The sequence below is a fragment of the Artemia sp. Qi Xiang Cuo genome, chromosome 1 (genome assembly GCF_049724085.1).
Source record: "Artemia sp. Qi Xiang Cuo chromosome 1, ASM4972408v1, whole genome shotgun sequence".
Lineage (NCBI taxonomy): Eukaryota > Metazoa > Arthropoda > Branchiopoda > Anostraca > Artemiidae > Artemia > Artemia sp. Qi Xiang Cuo.
The window spans coordinates 26,198,947-26,218,879 of record NC_142794.1 but is presented as its reverse complement, the minus strand read 5'-3'; the positions used below and the strand labels follow the sequence as shown (position 1 = coordinate 26,218,879).

Genomic DNA, 19,933 nt, shown 5'->3' with positions numbered 1-19,933 from the left:
AATGGTAATAAAAAATTATTGTAATATATTTTTTTGTCAAAATTTAAATAGATATTGACCTGTGACGCAAAAAAATTTCAGGACCCTCTAGAGAGAGAAGAGGAGTGGGGGTAGCCTAGGTATTCAAAAATATGCCTACCTTTCTGGGACATACTTTGGCCTGTAGACCCATCCCTGAAATTTTCCTAACCTAACCCCATTCCAAGACAGTCAAAAGTAGCTAAAGTAGAATTTTACTGGAATTATTTTAAGAAAACAATTCTTATTACTTCATAATATGTTGAGTAATTGTATTTAACACATTGGTAATTTGTTTTTTATTCATAGCATATTATTGACCTACAAAAAAAGCAAAGATACCATTTGATGCCCTTTTATGCTCTTTCCAAATTTAATAATCAATTTTGTTGGAAATGAATTTTACCCCCCCCCCACACACACACATATACCAATTCTGGGTGTATATTTGCACATTAGGGGGGTTGGGGGAAAGTTTAATCTTACCTCTCATTTACATCAGAAATAAAATTTACTCCCACCCCCCTAATGTGCAAATATATACCCTGAATTGGTATATATAGGTGTGGGGGTAAAAATTCATTTCCAACAAAAATGATTATTATATTTGGAAAGAGCATAAAAAAAGGCATCGAGCAGTATGTTTACTTTATTTGTAAGTCAATAGCATGAATAATGAAAAATTTACCAACACATTTTTCATGCAGCCCCAGTACACTTTACCCCCAATCCCCTTAATGTTCAAATATAGCCTATAGGCTAGCCAAAATGATATATTTCCAATTTATTCTCCCAATACATCTGTTGTTTCAGCCCATTTACTTGTAAGTTAGAACCAACCATGACAAAACAAGAACCAGAAAACAAGAGAGATGGCAGTCTATATAATTTGGGCTGTACATTTGCACATTAGGGGGGAGGTAAATCATAAGGGGAACTGCATGCAAAATATGTTTGTGGCACTTATTCTGCATATTATGAAGCAAGAATTGTTTTCTTAACATGTTTTGTTCTCAATAGCCCCTAATCTATACTTTTACCCTTGAGGAAATTATTAGCCTACTTAGCAGTGTTTCCACTTCAAATTTTTGGAAATCCCTTAAAGGCTAATAGAATAGGGCTATCCCTAGAAGTCCCAATGTTCAATACCAAAATCCCTATAAGTTTCCCCTTTTTCTGACTTCTTTCAAAGTCATTAGTAAAGCCTTGCTATGCTGACTTTTAATAGCATTTGTTAAATACAACTTATTTTGCAACTCAAGACGTTTTACTTGTACCGAAATATCTTCTTTTGAGGTTTAAAACAATACTTTTGTATTTATTTACTAGTTAAGTTCAGTTTTGATTTATAGATTCTGGTGCCAGATTTTGGATTCTAGGCCATGTAAATATTTTATTTCTTTCTTTTTCTTTGCCATTATTTTTTTTTGTCTATTACTATTTTTGCAACCTAGTTTTATTTGAATTGGTGAGGTGGATTGGCATGAATGATATCCAACCAGTTGCTTTTTCAAGCATTATTTTTATTTTAACATGTTTTGACTTGTTTTTATATTGAGTTGTGATTAAGTTAAAAAAAGAATGAAAAACAAGAAGAAAAAGTTATCTGTTGATGGATCTGTCAAAAGGTGACTGAAAATATGAAACTTAAGGATAGAAAGTTGCTATGTATATCTTTTTTCTGCTATGTATAACCAATCAGGGCTTAATTTGTTGCATCAGCAGCTCAGTGGATATGGTGGTGAAAATAAATAAATATTTATTTTATATGGTTATTTTTGGTAATTTGGGTTAGAAGGCCATACTGCTTGTCACATCAATATGAAAAATCCATCAGTTGCCTCAGAATACATTTATATTGACAGTAAAAAACCAACTTTAAGTCAGAATCAGATTCAGCATCTGCTTCCTTTTTTCTGATGGTAGCTGAAGCCTTGACTCTTTTCATGTTGAGCAGTAGCTGCTTTCTCCACAAATCCAAGGGGTACTTTATTGGTCCTGCTTCATACTATGTTTTGTTTTAAGAATCCCATGTAACATTTTTGTTATAAGCTTGTTGTGTCTGTTGGTCTATGATTTTTACTGCACTGAAAAATCTTTCAACAACAACATTGGAGAAAGGAAGAGAAAGCACAAATATTACTGCCAATTTTAGGTTTTTGTATTGCTTGGTTCTGGAAGAGCTTTTCTTCAAAAAAAAAAAATAAAAATAAACACCAGTAGATAAATGCATCCATATTTTTCAATATTTTCAACATTGATAAGACTTGGCTTCATCCACTCCTGTTCAACTTTGTTTCCATCCCATGATAATCTCCCCTATTTTTGAATGAAGGGTTGGAGAGAATCAGGTCATAATGACTGAGCTGATACAGAGTCAACCATTTCTGCATATTTGTAAATGTAAAAGTTGAAATGAAATTGAGTTTGGAACTGCTACACAGCTTCAATGTAAGAAGATTGTGCAGCTCTGAGGATCTTTTCAACTGTGTCTTGGGGCACACCAAGATCTGATTTTAGCCCCGAGAGAGAATTCTGCCCATTTGGATCCAAATAAATACTTTTGAGGGGAAGGTAAACAATTGGGTCATCCTCATTGAGTTGGAATGCACTTGTTGACATCACATAGTCCTTCTTTATGTAGCTCAAAGACAATTCCTTGAAAAGAGATTCAGTCTCTAGTTTCAGGCGATAAAATGGTGATTTGTCAACTTGAAAAGCTACATTGAATTCAGTAAGAAATCCCAATGCAAAGGAAACACATTCAAACATGTACTTCATGACTGGGTTCAGATTTGTGTATACACGCTCATTGAGCTAGCTGTATTGGATCATCAACTAGTAGAAGTCTGCAGTAGGTGCTAAAAGCATCCAATTGTTCCAAAATTCTGTCCACAGCAGATTTGACTAAAAGCCATCATGTCTGCCAAGACTGCAGAATATTATGCATGTCACCTTGGTAGAACTTTTGAAATTCAAGGAAAGCATTTTGCCTCTTGTGACTGAGAACCACTAAGGAACAAAAGAGACTGACATTTTTGGTAGATTTTTACGTATAGTAGCTGTTCCATTTTGTCTTTTCTCAAGTTCATTTTTTTAAGCAAAGTAATGTAACCTAATTTCATATGACAACTTTATAGATATGTAGTACAGCAGCCAAGGGGATATCAATGAGTATCAACTGGCTTTCAATCACCTTAAAATAACCATCTTGTAAATGAAATCATTCCTTATTGACAAGAAAGTCATGATACTATTGAAAGAACAAAAGGTGACAGATCACCTGGTATCCCCAATTTATTCAATATTTGGTGTCATTAGAGGGTAGCAGCAGCTAAAGATTGTAGTGCAATTATCAAGAATCAGAATGAGGCAGGGATGCTGTGGAAATAGGAGAAGGCAGAGAAGTTTTAATGAAAATAACACACAAATTGCTCTTATTGGATAACTAACCAATATTTTGGTAAAAGTGCAGAAAAGGGATTTCTGACAAAAAAAAGGGATTTCTCTCATTTATTACTATAGATTATTCAGTCTAATGTGCTCTAGAGGTGCAGAGGGCTGTCCAGTAGAAGCAGGATATAAACCATTATTTTCTTACTGCATGTCCTGGTTTAATTGAGCAGTACCTCTGCACCTTTGACGGCAGGGGTCCCTAATTTGCACCTTTACCAGGTTTTCTTCAAATTATTAGTAGTGTTGAAAGAATTTCGGACCCTATTTTCTTGACTTCTAGGTCAATTTAGTTGTTATTGTTGTCTTCTAGGACGCTCTATTCAGCAGAGGCAATAATTCAAACATAATGAACTTCCAAATTGACTGCGCTAAAGATCCTTAACTCACTTTATGGTGTGTTCAGACTATCAGCTTTCTGGAAAAATGGAAAAAAAAAAATTACTTCTGTCAATTTTCTTTATTTGGGTTGGAAGAAGATCTTCTAGGGCCAAAACCCTAGAAATTCCTAAAAAAAAAATGCAGAAGACTTGTTAAAATCCCCAAATCCCTGAATGAAAAAGTTTGCCCCTAAAAGACCTAAAAAATCTCCATTATAGGGGAAAAATCCCTAGAATGAAAACACTGCTACTTAGCAAACAACACAGCATTAGCTTTTTGTGAGCTTTTTTGGGCTGAAAATCCTCTTCTTAGCTAGGTTGTCCATTATGGGCTGCCTCCCCATAATAGGCTAGCCTAGTATAATATTTTTAGGCATTAATGCAAGTATTGAAAGTTATGTTGTGACCAAAATGGGCCTGGGATTGTATTAAGCCTCCATTCAACCAGAGATCCCAGGGACTTCTTGTTGTGTAATTCTAAGTTAGCTTCAGTTCTTTATGTATAGCCCATGGCCTACTGAGTTTCATTTTCTATGCTTTATTGTCAGTGAAAAAGATAGACTCTCAGCATCAAGTTGCTCCATATATAAAGACCCAAGAGTAAGCTCTTTCTTTCACTTTGCCATTTAAAAGTAACTAATGAGAACTGCCAGCTGCTCCTTCGATTGTGTTCAATTGTGTAATCCTATTCCATCATGACAACACAACTACACTTTCTTCACACATCAGAGGCAACACTATAGCATTGCCTATAGTAAAGGCCATATGGCTCCAATGTTTTATTATTTATTATTATTTTTTCAAGAGGCACTTCATATGGAAGGGGTTGTTGTATAAACTTCAAAGGGGGCTCATTTGATTAAGAATTGAGAGTTTTAATGCCCTGTTTATGAGTCAAAAGTATCAGAGGGCAACTAGCCCCCTTCATGCTTTTTTCCCCCAAATATATCTGATAAAAATTTTTAGATGGCCATTTTGTTAAAAATAGTTCAAAGATCATATAACAAAGACTCTGGGTTCAACAAAGTTATGCCTTGGGGTCAAATATGGTTCATATAAAAGGGATGCTTGTAAAAACATCAGAAAGGGCTCATTTGATTGGAAATTAAAAGTTCTAGTTCACTTTTATAGAGTCCAAAGAGATCAGAGGGCAACTAGCCCCCCTCCCCTCATGCCCTTTATAAAAAATTTTAGATAGCCAGTTTGTTAAAAATAGTTATGACAAAATTCTGATGTCAACACAACCCCCAGGGCTCAGGGGCAGACATTTTAAATTATGCCTTGAGGGTATATAAGGTTCATATGGAAGGGATGCTTGTATAATCTTAAGAGAGGACTCATTTGATTGGAAATTGAAAGTGCTAGTTCACTCTTTATAAGTCAAATGAGAACAGAGGAAGCTAGCCCCATGGGCTTAGGCAGCATCTTGTGTTGAGGGGGACAGCCGCTTCTGTGATGGATGGGGTAGGGATCTTACTAATACTTCCTGAGGTCCTTTGAATATAGGTCTTTAGAAACTAGTCATTCTATATTTCACTAAAACTCGGCCTTTAATATTTTCCATGTTCTACTTTTCCTGCAACAGTATAATATAAGAGACCCACTATCCTACTTCCAATTTCAAGAAAACATAAATACCAAAAAAGCGATTTGACACAAATCACATTATGGTTAGATAACAGCTTCTTCTAAGAATTCAATTCAAAAGTTTACAGTTGGGCAAAATTATATATCAAAATTGGTATATGGGAAACCGGCCCACATTTAGCCAAAGAAAACAGTTTCAATATAAAAACCTATGGGGCTTCTGGTGGATTATAAAAGCTCTAACAGATGGCAGTGGATGTTTTTAAAATGTCTGACCTTAATTAATACTTTTACCAAAAATATCAGATTGGATCCGGTTTTATGGTGATTAACTCTGGAATTTTGTTCAATTTTGTCTGAAAGCCTACGCCTAATAACGAATACTAGAAAACTCGCGTTGTAAACTAACATTGTATTCTCTTATTATTTGCCTGTTTTTGGCAGCTTCCGAGACGTGCCATCTTCACCAGTTTGCTGTTAGTATTTTTTCATCCTGTGGGATAGTGAAATTCCATGTTCAGTCACAATACCCAGGGTAAATTCGGCATGCCGTACCAAGGTGTCCAAAACTGGGCTATGCTTGTAAAAGCTGTGTAAACAGCATATTTAAAGGTTGAAGGCACGCTTAAAAGCCGAAACTGTGTTAATTCTGGCGTTGTTTTAATCCTGTCAGAACAGTAGGTAAAGTAAATTTTATTCTTTCCAGTTAAATTTTATTCAAGATAAAGTAATTAAAATTAAAACAGAAGAGAAAAGGAAGGAAGGTGACTGGGATCGAGAAAAAAATAATACAATATTTTTTTCTGTCTTATTCTACAAGAAGTCAGTTGGATTCTCTGGAAGTACCATGGGTGTCCCTAGAGGAACGCTGAAGCTGAATATCCCTCTAAAAAGTCTGGACCTGAGTTTCTCTACACCCTGTTACAACATATGATAATTATTTACACAGGAACAAGAAAAAAGACTAAAAACTTACTTGAAAACGATAGCTGATATGATTTCGACTGTATTCCCCTAGAAGCGTGTAAATTTGCATACACTTATGCCATTATTAAGAGCATAAAAGTACCCGATAACGGAACTGCAAAGGCAGTGGAGACAGTGGAGGAATTACAGGTAAATATGGGTACCATGGTTTTATGGATTGCCTTAAAACTCTATCAGTAAGAACGCCAAAAAGTCTATGACGGACAACTGCTTTCAACTGTCACAGTGTAGGAGCTTCCTTTAACAACCTGGATTGAGGCCTATATAAACACATGTTCAGACCACAAGACATCTGAAGTTTTGACGAATCAGGTCTGAAAAAATCCACAAGCCTGGTAAAATCATTGCACAGCGAGGCCAGAAGTAAGTAGGAAAGGTCACGTCAGCAGAAAGAGGTCAGTTGACCACTATTTGTGCTAGTTTTAATGTGTTGGGAACACAGTCCCTCCTCTACTTATTTCCCCACAAAAACAGTGTCCGGAAATTTTACTCAGGGGAACTTTACCAGGAACCATCACGATCAACTCAGAAAATACTTCTGGCTGGATGACTGCCTCTCATTCTTTGCTTTACTTGCAGCATTTTATCAATCAAGTCAAACCCAAAAATCAACAGGAAAAAAATATGAAAAAGTCAGATGTGCTCACTGACACCCCCATGAAAGAATGCATTACTGCTAGGATAAAAGCTGTATCTGCCAAAAAGCCCTAGTCCTGGAACAGAAGAAAGTCAGACAAGTCAAAAGACTAAAAAGCAAAAGGCGTGTCTCTCGCAACAAGAGTTACAGTTAAAGTGTCGATTCTGACGTAGATGATCCTGTATACAACAACTCTTTAGACTCCAGCATAGACGTTGAAGATATGCCCCCTACCAGCAACTTCTATTTTGACCCTAAGAAAGTCAAGGCTCGTGATTACTTTCTGATTGAGCTGAAGAGCAAGAAGGAAATTCTGTTCACAATACTGTCATTATCAAAAAGTAGCAACTGAAGAATTTAAGGTCCACTTTTGGAAGGAGACTGGAGCAAGATACTTTGCGCTAACTGACGAGATGGATTGTGTCTTAAAGACAGAAGTTGAAGTAAAATTGCAACCACTGGCAGCTGGAACACCAAGATTAGCGGAGCGGCTTACTTTTGGTGCTGATCAGTCAATGTATAATTTGAAATTAATACTCTTTAGTTTTTTTTTAAACCTTAGTCAAATTCATTTTGTAGTTTTTTCTGCTGACCATACTCTTTCTTAATTTTATAGCCGAAAAACAAGCTTTAATGTTCCCCTGGTCACTTTTCTTTTTCTTTTGTCCGGTGGCCAAACGTAAGCCAGAAACGACCGAACCAGTGCCGGGGTGGCCCAGGTTTGGCACTCTTGACAACTTGGATAGAGAGGCATCCAGGTTGAAAAATGGCGGAGTATATCTAATTGTCTTTTTCAAGGATGGTATTGAATGAGTTATTTTTGCTTTGGCATGCTCAGCAACTTCCTATCGCTTGAATCAATTCATGGAGAATTAAACAAGTCAAAATCAGCCGATCGTGAGCCAGTCTCCTATCTATATATCGGACCGAAAATCAATATTGAAGATCGAAACGTAAATGTTGATATCGCAAACGATATTCGGAAATTTCTGTTTATTTCTAGCTTTTTTAACCATCTACCAGGTAACATCCAACATACGAAAAGTTCTCGCTAATATCTATCGTAGATTTGAAGTTCTAGGGGGGCAGCTGCCCCCCTGTCCCCCCCCCACCCCTTCCCTACACCCATGGCTAGCCCCCTCCCCTTGCACTTTTTCCCCCAAATGCATCATATAAAAATTTGAGAAAGACATTTTTTTAAAAATAGTTTGAAGTTCAGATAACAAAAACTCCAGTGCCAACACAGCCCCCCAGGGCAGGCATTGTAAGTTATGCCCTGGGGGCATATGTGGTTTTTATGGAAGGGATGCTTGTATAAACTTCACAGAGGGCTCGTTTGATTGGAGATTTAAAGTTGTTGTTCACTTTTTAAGAGTCAAAAGTGACTGGAGGGCAGCTACCCCCCCCCCCTCCACTTCCATGCCCTTTTCCCCCAAATACATCAGATACAAAATTTGAGATAGCCATTTTGTTGAAAATAGTTCAAGGGTCCGATAACAAAATTTCCTTGTATAAAAAAAAAAAAAAACAGGGCTTGGGGGCAGGTGTTGTATGTCATGCCCTATTCAGAGACGGCTCATTTGTTTGGAAATTGAAAGTTTTAGTTCATTTTTTAAGAATCAAAAGTGATCAGCGGGCAGCTAGTCCCGCCTGCCCTTTTCTCCCCAAATGTATCAGACAAAAGTTTTGAGATACGACATGTTGTTAAAAATAGTTAAAAAGTCAGATAACAAAACTGGTGTTGACACAACCCCCCATGGCTCAGGGGTTGTCATTGTAAGTTATGCCCTGGGGGCATAAATGGCTCTTATGGAAGGGATGTTCATATAAATTTCAGAGAGGGCTCATTTGATTGGAAATTGAAAGTTCTAGCTCACTTTTTTAAAAGTCAAAAGAGATCAAAGGGCAACTAGCCCCCCACACCCCTTTAGAGTTAACTATTCAAAATTTTTAGTTAGCTATTCAAAATTTTAAATTAGCTATTTTTAGCTAAATACTTATAGCCAAAAAAAAACAACATAAAACAAGTAATAATAAAAAGGAATAAATACATCTTAAAGCGAGTAATGCTTCAATTGAATATGCAAACCAAGCTTAAAAAAAAAAAATGGTATAGAAGTATAAATGAAACCCAAAACAAACAGAAATTAAATAAACAATCAATGCAAACAAACATACAATAGATACTAATATAAAAAAATAAATAATCTTAAAACGAGTGAATCTTAAATTGAATATGCAAATCAAGCTTGAAACAAACAAAAGTCTCCAGGCTACAAACAAGAGTTTGGGTATCGCCTCCTTCTTTCACTGTAAAAGTCTTAAACCTACTGCGTCATTGGCGCTTTACTGAAAAAAAAAAATCATATTACAAATGTTTTCTTTTGCACTTAATATTGAATATAAACATTAAAGTTGCAGTAAAATTTTGAACTGATAAGGTTTCAGCAATGAATATCATTATACATCAAATATTCAGTTTAATTTATTAGTTCTTTCTAAAGTTGTTCAAGACCAATATAGTTTCACTACAAACAAGAGCTTGGATACTGCCCTCTTCCTTAACTGTAAAAACCTAGAGCCTACTGCGTCATTGGCACTCCACTGAAAACGAATTATATTACAAATATTTTCTTTTCCAGTTCTAACAGCATTGAAAATGAAAACAAAAATACAGTGAAGTAAAATCTTGAACTGATGGATCTTTCAACAATTAATATCATTATATACCGTATATCAAATATTCAATTTTATTTTGTTTATACTTTCCTAGACTGTTTAAGACACATACAGTTTTCAGTAAAGCGCCAATGACGCAAAAGGTTTTAGAATTTTGCAGTGAGAGAAGGTGGTGATACCCTAACTCTTGTTTGTAGTGATTTTTGTTTCTTTCAAGCTTGATTTGCGTATTCAATTTAAGTTTCACTGGTTTTAACATTTATTTATTCATTTACATTATTACTTGTTGTATGTTTTTTGCTATGATTGTTTATTTAATTTCTGATCGTTTTGGGTTTCATTTATTCTTTAATAGTAATTTCTGGTTGTTTTGAGTTTGAATTTTAACAGGCACATGTATCTGCTGATCTTAAGTTTAAAATGGCCTTTACTTTTCTTTGAAAAACTTCTTTTTCGGGAAGTTTTTTTTTAGTTAATTTCAAAGAAGGTTTGAGAAAATTTCAGTTCAATATGCTGTTGCATACATGTTCTAGCCCAGATCTAGTCATTGTGACTTTAATCTATCCTAAGAACTCAAATAACAATTGAAAGGCATCCATTTTGATGGCAGTGATAAAGCAAAACACACACAAAATATGGGTCATTAGCAGTGGTATTGTTTTGGGGGTGGAGGAATAATTTGGAGACAAAATTATTATATAGCCCTTGCCCATGACTCTCCAAATGAAGGCCCTCTTGCCCCCCAATAAAAATGCTAGAGCTACACGCCTGCTCATTAGGGGTTTGAAGGTTTGTTGAAAAATTTTCTAAAAGAATGGAACCATTAAGGGGTGTAATTTGCTATGGAGAATGGGATGGGGGGGGGGGGGGTGGCCCCCTCCAGACTCATGTTTGCCCCTCCCCCACAGACATCAGTTGCCCCCCCCCAGCTGAAACTTAGTCTCTGCAAGAAATCTTGTGAAAATTAAGATAAGTCTGTGTAATTCAAGTATCCAGAGAAACAGGTCAGTTTTCTTTAGTATATCTTTGTCTTTATGGTAATATATGACAAATTTTTCAGTTTTCACTATCATTTTCACTTGATTCGGGAAAATTGGCTCCAACTTTGCCCCCACTCCCTAGGATTTTGATGAAATTACGCCACTGGAACCATTGCCTAGAAAAGTACATTGACCATGTAATATAATCATCATAATAGAAAACAAATTAAAAACTTATGTGTGTGTTCTGAACACCTCTCCTAGAAACAAGGAAATTGCCAAGTTGAAACTCTTTTTTGCTATTGAAGTTTTCATTATAAATCAGACAAAAAATTAGGTTGATCCATATGTTTTATTTTCCATTTCAAACCAAAAAATGGTTTATTTTACTATACTTCAAAAAAAAAATTTGTGCTAATTAGTCTATTTATAGCAGTCACAATGCTGGGATCAGCTGTGATTGACTTGTTTTAATGTTTTTTTCTGCTATATATATATATATATATATATATATATATATATATATATATATATATATATATATATATATATACATATATGCTATATATATATATATATATATATATATATATATATATATATATATATATATATATATATATATATATATATATATATATATATATATATATATATATATATATATATATATATATATATATATATATATATATATATATATATATATATATATATATATATATATATATATATATATATATATATATATATATATTCACTGAAAGTAGTCACGAGATCGAAAAATGAAATAAAGTAATGCACGAAAACCACAGCTTTTCGTGCACGAAAACCACACCTTTTGATGTGTGGTGTGTAGAATGCATATGTCGATAAATCTTGTACTCGCATCTAATTTTGAATAATTGTCTTCCCACTTCCTTCAAGGTAGTTTTTGATGTGTGGTTTGTGAAATGCATATGGCAGACCAAGAGGATCAAAAAATTCTATATTCTCTGCTGTTTGATAGATGCATAGTCAATGACCCGTCTGCACAGTCGAAGGACTACTATTAACAATGATAATGGTTTTGTTAACAGTAGGAATATAATCAAAGAAATCTGAGGGTATACAATAGGATTTGTATTTGGACATAAAAGGATCCATATTAAATACATTGATTATTTGATTGGTGTTCATGGTGCGAAGTCTAAAAGAACACTACCATCGGGGGTAATTTCCCAGAAGGTTTCAAATTGATTGAGTGAGATTAATGTTACAGTCTCTGTCAATGGTTTGTCAAAGATACACTCCAAACGTACAGTATCCGTTCGGACAATACTCATATCGTGAGTAACAAACAAGGCCAAAATAATGATACCAAGACTTTTTGTAAGCATAGAATAGGTTATACCATTCTCAATTAGTATATAGCTTAAATACAGGAATTACATTGCCAATCAGCATAAGGTCCAATAGCATTTATCAAAGAAAAAATTTTAGAGAGGAGATTCAGTTACTTTATTTACAGCACAGGAGAGTCCAAACAGGTCAAATTCATGTGGAGAACTTGTCCACGATCCAATGGCACTGGCACTTTTTAAAAAAGCCAAGGAGAGTTTTAATGGAATTTCACCATTGATAAAGGAAGAATCGGTGTAGGTACTTGATCCAGTGGCAATATGACGTTGATTGGCGATTGTGTGAGGAACGAGCAGTCTGATATTATTTCCAGAGGCTCTTAGTTTTTCAATTGCCAAAGCAATAGAATTTATAACCTATTGTTTTTGTACATGAAGTATTGCTGAAGTTAGATTGACATTAGCATCGGGTGCTGCATCAAGTGTTTTTCTCAATACGAAATTGGACGGTGCAAGTTGTAACTCTATATCAATTTTAATATTGGGTGGCATCCATTGGGATATATTGAATATTTCATGATTAAGTCTACCAAGTAAATGATAGTCCTTGCTCACTGCCGAAGTGAGCTCACCGTCAGTATCAAAATTTGATCTATAGTCATAGCCCATTGGTAGACCTCTCAATTTGTTATATGCCATTAGAGTCATCAACATGCATTGTATGTAACTAGCATAGTTTGATAGATTGTTGCTGGTGCTCACCAGTGTTCCATTTATGTAGACACCTATTTGTTTAAATAAATTGTGTAGTATACCTTTTTCATAAGATAGTCCAACAAAGTTGGAGGGAGGTGAATGATCAATCTTCTTCGTCACCACAGCCTTTAAATAGATAAATATGGCTGACAATTCTATGAAGTAGTCTTCATTGGAATAAATTTGAAAATGTATGTTTTCAGAGAGGGGTTGCTGTGGATAGAATTGTTCATAGTACCCGTGTTTTACACTGACATCAACACTTTCTGCATTGACAAGATTTAGAGATGTGGTGACAGTGGGAAGAGATTCCTTGTGGGGTAGATATGCCATCTAGGAAAAGAAATCCCTTTTCGATCTAACTATTTTTCTTCTTGGTTTCTTTTTCTTACTTTTCTTTGACAAGAGTGATGATGTCTTTCGCTTCTGACCTGAGTAGAGACTGATGAGTGATGTGATGTTTCTGCTCTTTTTAAAACCTTTTCCACTTTGTTTCAATCGCTCGCCAAGGGATCGTGCGCTGGACCTGAGATTTTTCGAAACATTTTCTTTAAAATCTTTACCATCCCCCCAATCGTGTAGCCTAGAGGATGCAAAATCTGCAGCAACCGGCGCAATATATTTTTCAGCCAGCGGTATTGCAGAGCGAAACTGCTTAGCAAACCAACTGCCAAGACCATAGCCCGACGTTGACGAACGGCCTTTATAATAGTCCATTCCATGACCCAATTGTCGTGGTTGGACAGCAGTAACATAGCAATCAATATCAAGGCATGCAAATACATTTTTTCTATTAGACATTTTGTTGTTGTTGCCGAATGGGTTAAAAATGATATGTAATCACGGCCAAACCTTTTGTTATTGCTAGTGGATCACCTAATTCACTTCTTTGTGTTAGCTGACAGAGTTCCGAATACGAAGTGTTTACAAGAATATACAGAAGATGCTTTATATTATAGTGATGAACATGATCATGGGTTGTTTTTGGTTCTAGAACACGTAAAAGGGGGACATTTGAATTACCAACTCTCGATATTTCCACAAAGGATGCATAAGGAAATATACAAGAGTCCGAGGCGAAACCAGGTGGAAAATCAGCGAAAATAACATGATTCATCGCTCTAGCAGCTCCAGCGTTTTTCCCATTGATCATATTATGTTTAAAGCCAAGAACATCTCTCAGATTATCATTGAGATGAATCATTTCAGTGTCAACGGGTGAGGTATTGTAAATCCTATGATGTTCCATTGAATAATTAAAATGGAAGGTACCATTCCTACGATATGAGATTTTTCTATTGATTGCACGACACAAATCCGTCATAGTATCATATTCTTTATATCTCAATGTAACATCAGGATATTCACAAGATTTAAGTGCTTCATCCCATTCATCCTCGACAAAGAGTGACCAATCGAATAGTATAACTTTTATCCTATACACACGATCCTTTCTCAGAATATCATAGGTATTCTTGAGAATGCAGTCGACAAGAGCCACTTCATACTTTCCATCATCGAATTTGATGGCGGGGAAGAATTTCGTCCAAAAATCACTAGTTTTATTCAAATCATTGTAGAGAGGGTCGGAGACGTTGGACATAAACGTTACATAAAAATCATTGGACATTGTCAATATCTTCAGCACTGATCCAAGAATCAAAATCAGAGTTGTATCTTAGCCAACGAACAAGCAACTGTTCCATACCCCTGTGGGTACGAATCTTTAATATCTTTTCAATCTGATAGATTCCAGTGTTTTTTACCTTTTTGTAATTCATAATCATAAAAGCTGCCAAGACTCTCATCACCTTTCATGTCACGTGCACGATAAGTTATATGTGTAGTGTCCAAGAGTGTGGAGGCTTTAAAATGATCAGTGGACCATAAGTAATTACCCTTTCACAAGCATTAGTAGTTCAATTGATTCGGATTGTATCACACATATTTAACTTCTTCTTTTTCTTCTCATTACCACAACCATTGGAATACTGTTTAAGAAAAGTGTCAAATGTATTGACATCATAATGAACTTCTGACAGGGTTGAGTTGGACAGGGATCGATGTGGACGTTGATTATAAATCAACATGATTGTATCCAAATCATGAATAAAAGCAGCAGTATTTTTCAAAGTGTAATATCTAGAAATTAAAAGTCGAATAGTTCTTATCAGCCGTTCGGCCAATGCTGCCTTTATTGGACTATGACTATGATTGAGGATTGTATTATATTTCAGTAGAACCTTCTTTACATGGGGATCAACAAATTCACTACCCCGATCCGTTTGAATCTTCTTATAGCAATCCTGTCCAAGGATGATTTCAAGAGCTTTAGCAACTTCATCACCGCTCTTTGACCGCAGTGGAACAGCATATGCATAGCGACTAAAAACACTGATTGCAAGTAGAATGTACTTGTAGGGGTGATTGTGACGTCGTTGAATCTCATCCAGAGTCAAAAGATCTGCTTGTAGTATTTGTAATGGGAAAAAGGCTTTAGTTTTTCGATAGTGATTACCACGAACTCTACGATTACGATGTAGAGTGCAACTTGATTCATTCTGCAGATACTTTACCGCCCGATTCTTTTCAAGTCCAGTGACATGAGCAAGTGTGGTGGGTGAACTTAAACTTCCCACTGTACCAATATTCTCATAAACATGTTTCAATGTTTCAACCATTTTGAACGTAAACACGTAGAGAAGTGTCCACTGCCCATTTGCATACTAACAGGTGATGGTGAGGGGTATGCAGTGATGTTAAGACGTCTTCGCTTGACTCCCCAACTCATAACTCTTGTCAAATCATTTCCACTTGGCGTGCTAGTATTTTCCAAAAATGATTGAAAAACATCTTTTGATATTTGACTAAATTCCTTGAATTGTTTTAAAATATGTTTATTGGCAATAAGGCTTTTGGGAAAGTTTGATGAGTTTAAAAATGTATGCAGGTGACTGTCAAATGATACAAGTCTTTTACGATTCGTGACTAAATATGATAATAAATCAAGTAGAATATAGGTCTTGCCATGGATTACAACTTGATTCCCATTAGCATCAATTTGAACATGTTCACTTTCATTGAGATATGTCAAAAGTGTTTTACACTGTTCACGATAGGAATGTGGCATTATCTCTGCAACGCTTGTCAGAACTTTAGACGAATCTTCTTCTTCTTTTGGTATTATCGTTGTTGATGATGATGATGATGATGATAGAGTCATTTCCTTATTGTGATCAATGACATTTACTTTGAGTGGTCTCTCACGATAGGGCTTGTGTTTGTCCACTCGGCGAAGTGCATTTTGAAAAAGAATTAATTTTTCATCGTCGGCAATTGTCTCATTGTTAATGAATTTATTGAGATTGTCCTCGAAATGTTCCCTTGGCGAAAGGGCGAGTTCAATTGGAGTCAATTTATAGGGTTGGGCCATTCTCGCTCTAGAGAAAACTCTTTACAAGTCCTGCAACGATTGGCAGTAAACGTGTAAAGAAGTTACCACCAGCTTGAAGAAGTCGTTTTCTTTTAAAATCGCTTGCATTATTTTTTCGTGCTACTGATGCTAGGGACTTTGCAAGGGACAGATTTTGTTCCATGTGCTGCTTGACACCTTCTGACATTTGAACAATGCCTTCGGTTGTATTTGAACAAAGTTCAGATAATAGATTAATGAATTCTCTGTCGACACCATGTTTGAGTATGGCCTTCCTAAGTCGTGGTTTTGAACTACCTAGGACGGTGAATAAATGTCGATGTTCATGTAGTTTCTTCAGTGTCATGATTGCAACTAACGACTTGTTTTACTGTTCACCGGCAGATATACAGTAATTTCATTATCAGAAATATCGGTGACTACACGCAGATCCTCGGGTGTGTTCTGATTCAGGTCCAATAGAATATATCCGTAGGGTTTGTTGGTAGCCTGATTAGAGGCCGAGAGTAGGAATTTCGGTTAACCCGGATACACCTGTCTGTTTAACGTTATGAGGGAACTGGAATGACGAACGACCCTATAGATGATATAGTAGGTGCAATTCAAAGCAAGTGTTCTCATACACTTGCTCTGCTGAAAGAGATTGTGTAGAACTAGGGTTACGGAGATCCATTGATGATGAGATCGGACAGTGAACAATTGTATCATCTCCTGAAACCATTCTTCAATGGACTCAGCCAGATTGTCAATAATCAACCAAGAGTTTGATTCAATACTATTTAAAATGTCAAGTCCATGTATGAATTTCGTGTCTGGAGCAATAGTTTTTATTCTATCATAGGATTCTTGCCAAACACTGTAGCAATAGTAAATTTTAGTTGGATTTTCTATAAACATTTTATCACAATTTTGAATTATTTTTGTTATAAGTATCGTCTTGCCGGACATTCAGGGTCCCCAGAGAAACAATCTGAATGGAGTTTTAAATTGATACATAGCTTGCATCGATGTCAAAACACAACTGGCTGTACATTGCATCATTCCCTTCAATAAATAATAATAGTAATTTCCCTAATCAGATTCGAGAAGAACAAGAAAACATTTTTTTAAGAATGATACAAGTCTTTTATTTACAGAATAAAAAACATCACTACAAAAATACTACACGTTTAATGAATACATATACAAACACAAACATGAAAAAGGCACTATTACGTAATAAATTAAAAACAAAACACTAAAAAAGCACTTAGCACAATTAAAAGGGGTCCCACCCCCCCCGAAGGGGTGAGGCGGCGGCCGGCCAAAGGCCTTAACCCCCCCCCTCGGGCCGGGCACGGTGCCAAAAAACAATTTGAACATTTTTCTATCTACAAAAAAAACATACGACTCTACCTTGCTATAAAAAAAAACTGCTGAGTTGGGAAAACTACTGCTGAGTTGAGAAAAAAAACTAATGTTGAATTAAGGGAAAAAATATCTACTAATAAAGAATCCCACCACCCAACCATTTACTATTGAATTTTTTCCCGACCGAGGCGATGTCTATAATCTCGACACACACTTCGGTCAGAAGTTAGATAATGTCCATGGGGTAGTACCTTAACACCATCCGCGGACACATAGACTTTATCCAACACGGGACACATGGCTATTTTGTCAACTAAAACTGTGTGGTTTTTAAATTTTAAAGAGCGAATCGCCATGACTTTCGCCCTTAGAACTATACTATTTTCCACACAGTTTCTATATATATTCATGTCAAAATTCTTATTCACGTAGTGTCGAGGTACCCCTTTGCAGACTCTTTTGATTACCTCGTTGTGTGTTTGCACACAGTACACCTTCGGACCTGCAAGACCGCCACTGGAAATCAAGTCACTTCCCGTCTCTGATTTTATCATTAATGACTGATTTGGGGCCTGGCGCTTCACTAGCTCCGGGTAAATGGACTCGTCCCAATTAGTAAAGTCCATTCGAGAGCTAATGTGTGCGCCTTTTCCAAATCTTCCAATAAGTTCTTGGTTTTTACTTTTAGCAAAAGTTAATTAGTGCCCCCATAACTTACTTGAACTTCTCCCTCCCCCTGGCCATTAGTGCCTACACACATCGTAAAAAAATGACAACATGAGTTTTTACTATATTTCGGTTATTGCAGTGCCAGCTGCAATATTTTTATTTAGAATTACATTTTTTTTTCTATTTAAGAGGACCATATTCGAGTTTATGATGGAGAATGATGTGAAGTTTGGATCGGCAACGATTCGAGCACATTCTTTTGGGTCAATCACAACGTCACAACGACTTCGATTACGTACACTCTCGCAGATTTTACCGAAGGCTGAGTTCAAAATGAGTTTAAAGATTTCCTTCTCAACCTTCGTTTTCGCTTCGGAACGTTTATCGACAAAATTGTCAATAAACGTTTTCAAATAGGATTTCTGGTCAAATTGGAGGGCTGTACGTACTCTTGTGATGTTGAAACCGTCGGTTACCATCTAATGTAAGATAACGTGATTTACACCATTTTTCTCTTTCGGATGAAGGTCGTTGATAAGTTTTTGTTTTGAAAGTTTCCAGTGCACACCATCATCCTCAACCTTAGAAATTTTCTAAGGACTCAGAATGTCTCAAGTCACCGCTCTGTTTATGCACGGGAAAACAAAATCCTTCACCGAGTCGTGATACTCCACGGGTATTTCACCATTGATTTCAAAAAACCATCCCCGTGGTCTATTCTCCTCAACATTGGCAATGTTGGGGAAATCTGAACCACCAGGATCGTTAAGCCATTTATAATTTCCACACGGCAAAGAGTAGTGAGACATTGCCGACAGATAGAGGGAGTTCATATCTAAGAAAACTGCATCCGAGTTTACACCCGTGTCTTGTCCAGTCGGATCAGTTTCAAGGATACGATCTCCATGAAAAACGTACCCTCCCCTCATTGATTTCTCTACAAATAGATGCTGATCCACGTCAGTGATCAAGCCTATTTTCTCTTTACTGATTTTAAGAATTAAATCCATCACCAAATTAGGAGTGGATAAATATTAACCTAAATCCAACTCAAATTCCCATCAGATCTTGTCAGTTCTATTATACCCAATATTCAGCTACATCAATACACCACTTGGCAGTAACAATCTACAATAATCCCACCCATTTTTACAACCTCCCTGAGCTCAAACCTTCTTGGAGAATTCATAGTCAACACTGGTGCATTGACGCTCGTAAAGTTAATTGTAGAACGAAGCGACGGACGGCAATTGTTCCTCAGAAAGCCTCGTGGTTGAGATGTAGTACTCTTAGGGTTATTTGCCCTTACACATTATTAAATCATACATTTCATCATCTAGAATGCGCTGTTTAATGAGGTTTTGCTTAAGGAGGGGGAAATTATTAAAATCGCCACTTTTGTGTACTTCAATGAGTTGGCTTAGGGATTTGGGGAAGAAGCTAAAGGAATCTAAAAAACGGATCTTATTCACGCACAATTTATTGTTATCTATTATTTGCCATTTGAATTCTAAGAGCAGCTTTTCAGACGACTTGAGTATGATATTATAAGAAAAAGAACCATCTACCCATGCGCCATCTACAACTCCAGCTCGTTGCAATCGTGCCAACGCCGGTAAAATAAATTTCAGGTCATAGCTGGAATTGTGTATATAAACAGGTAG

The 19,933-nt window shown here is 36.1% G+C and overlaps 1 protein-coding gene across 4 annotated transcripts in view; it reads left to right on the top strand.

Moving 5' to 3' along the window:
• Dus1 (Dihydrouridine synthase 1) overlaps window positions 1–19,933 on the top strand; it is a 144,762-nt gene that overhangs the window by 5,131 nt on the left and 119,698 nt on the right. The window lies entirely within an intron of this gene.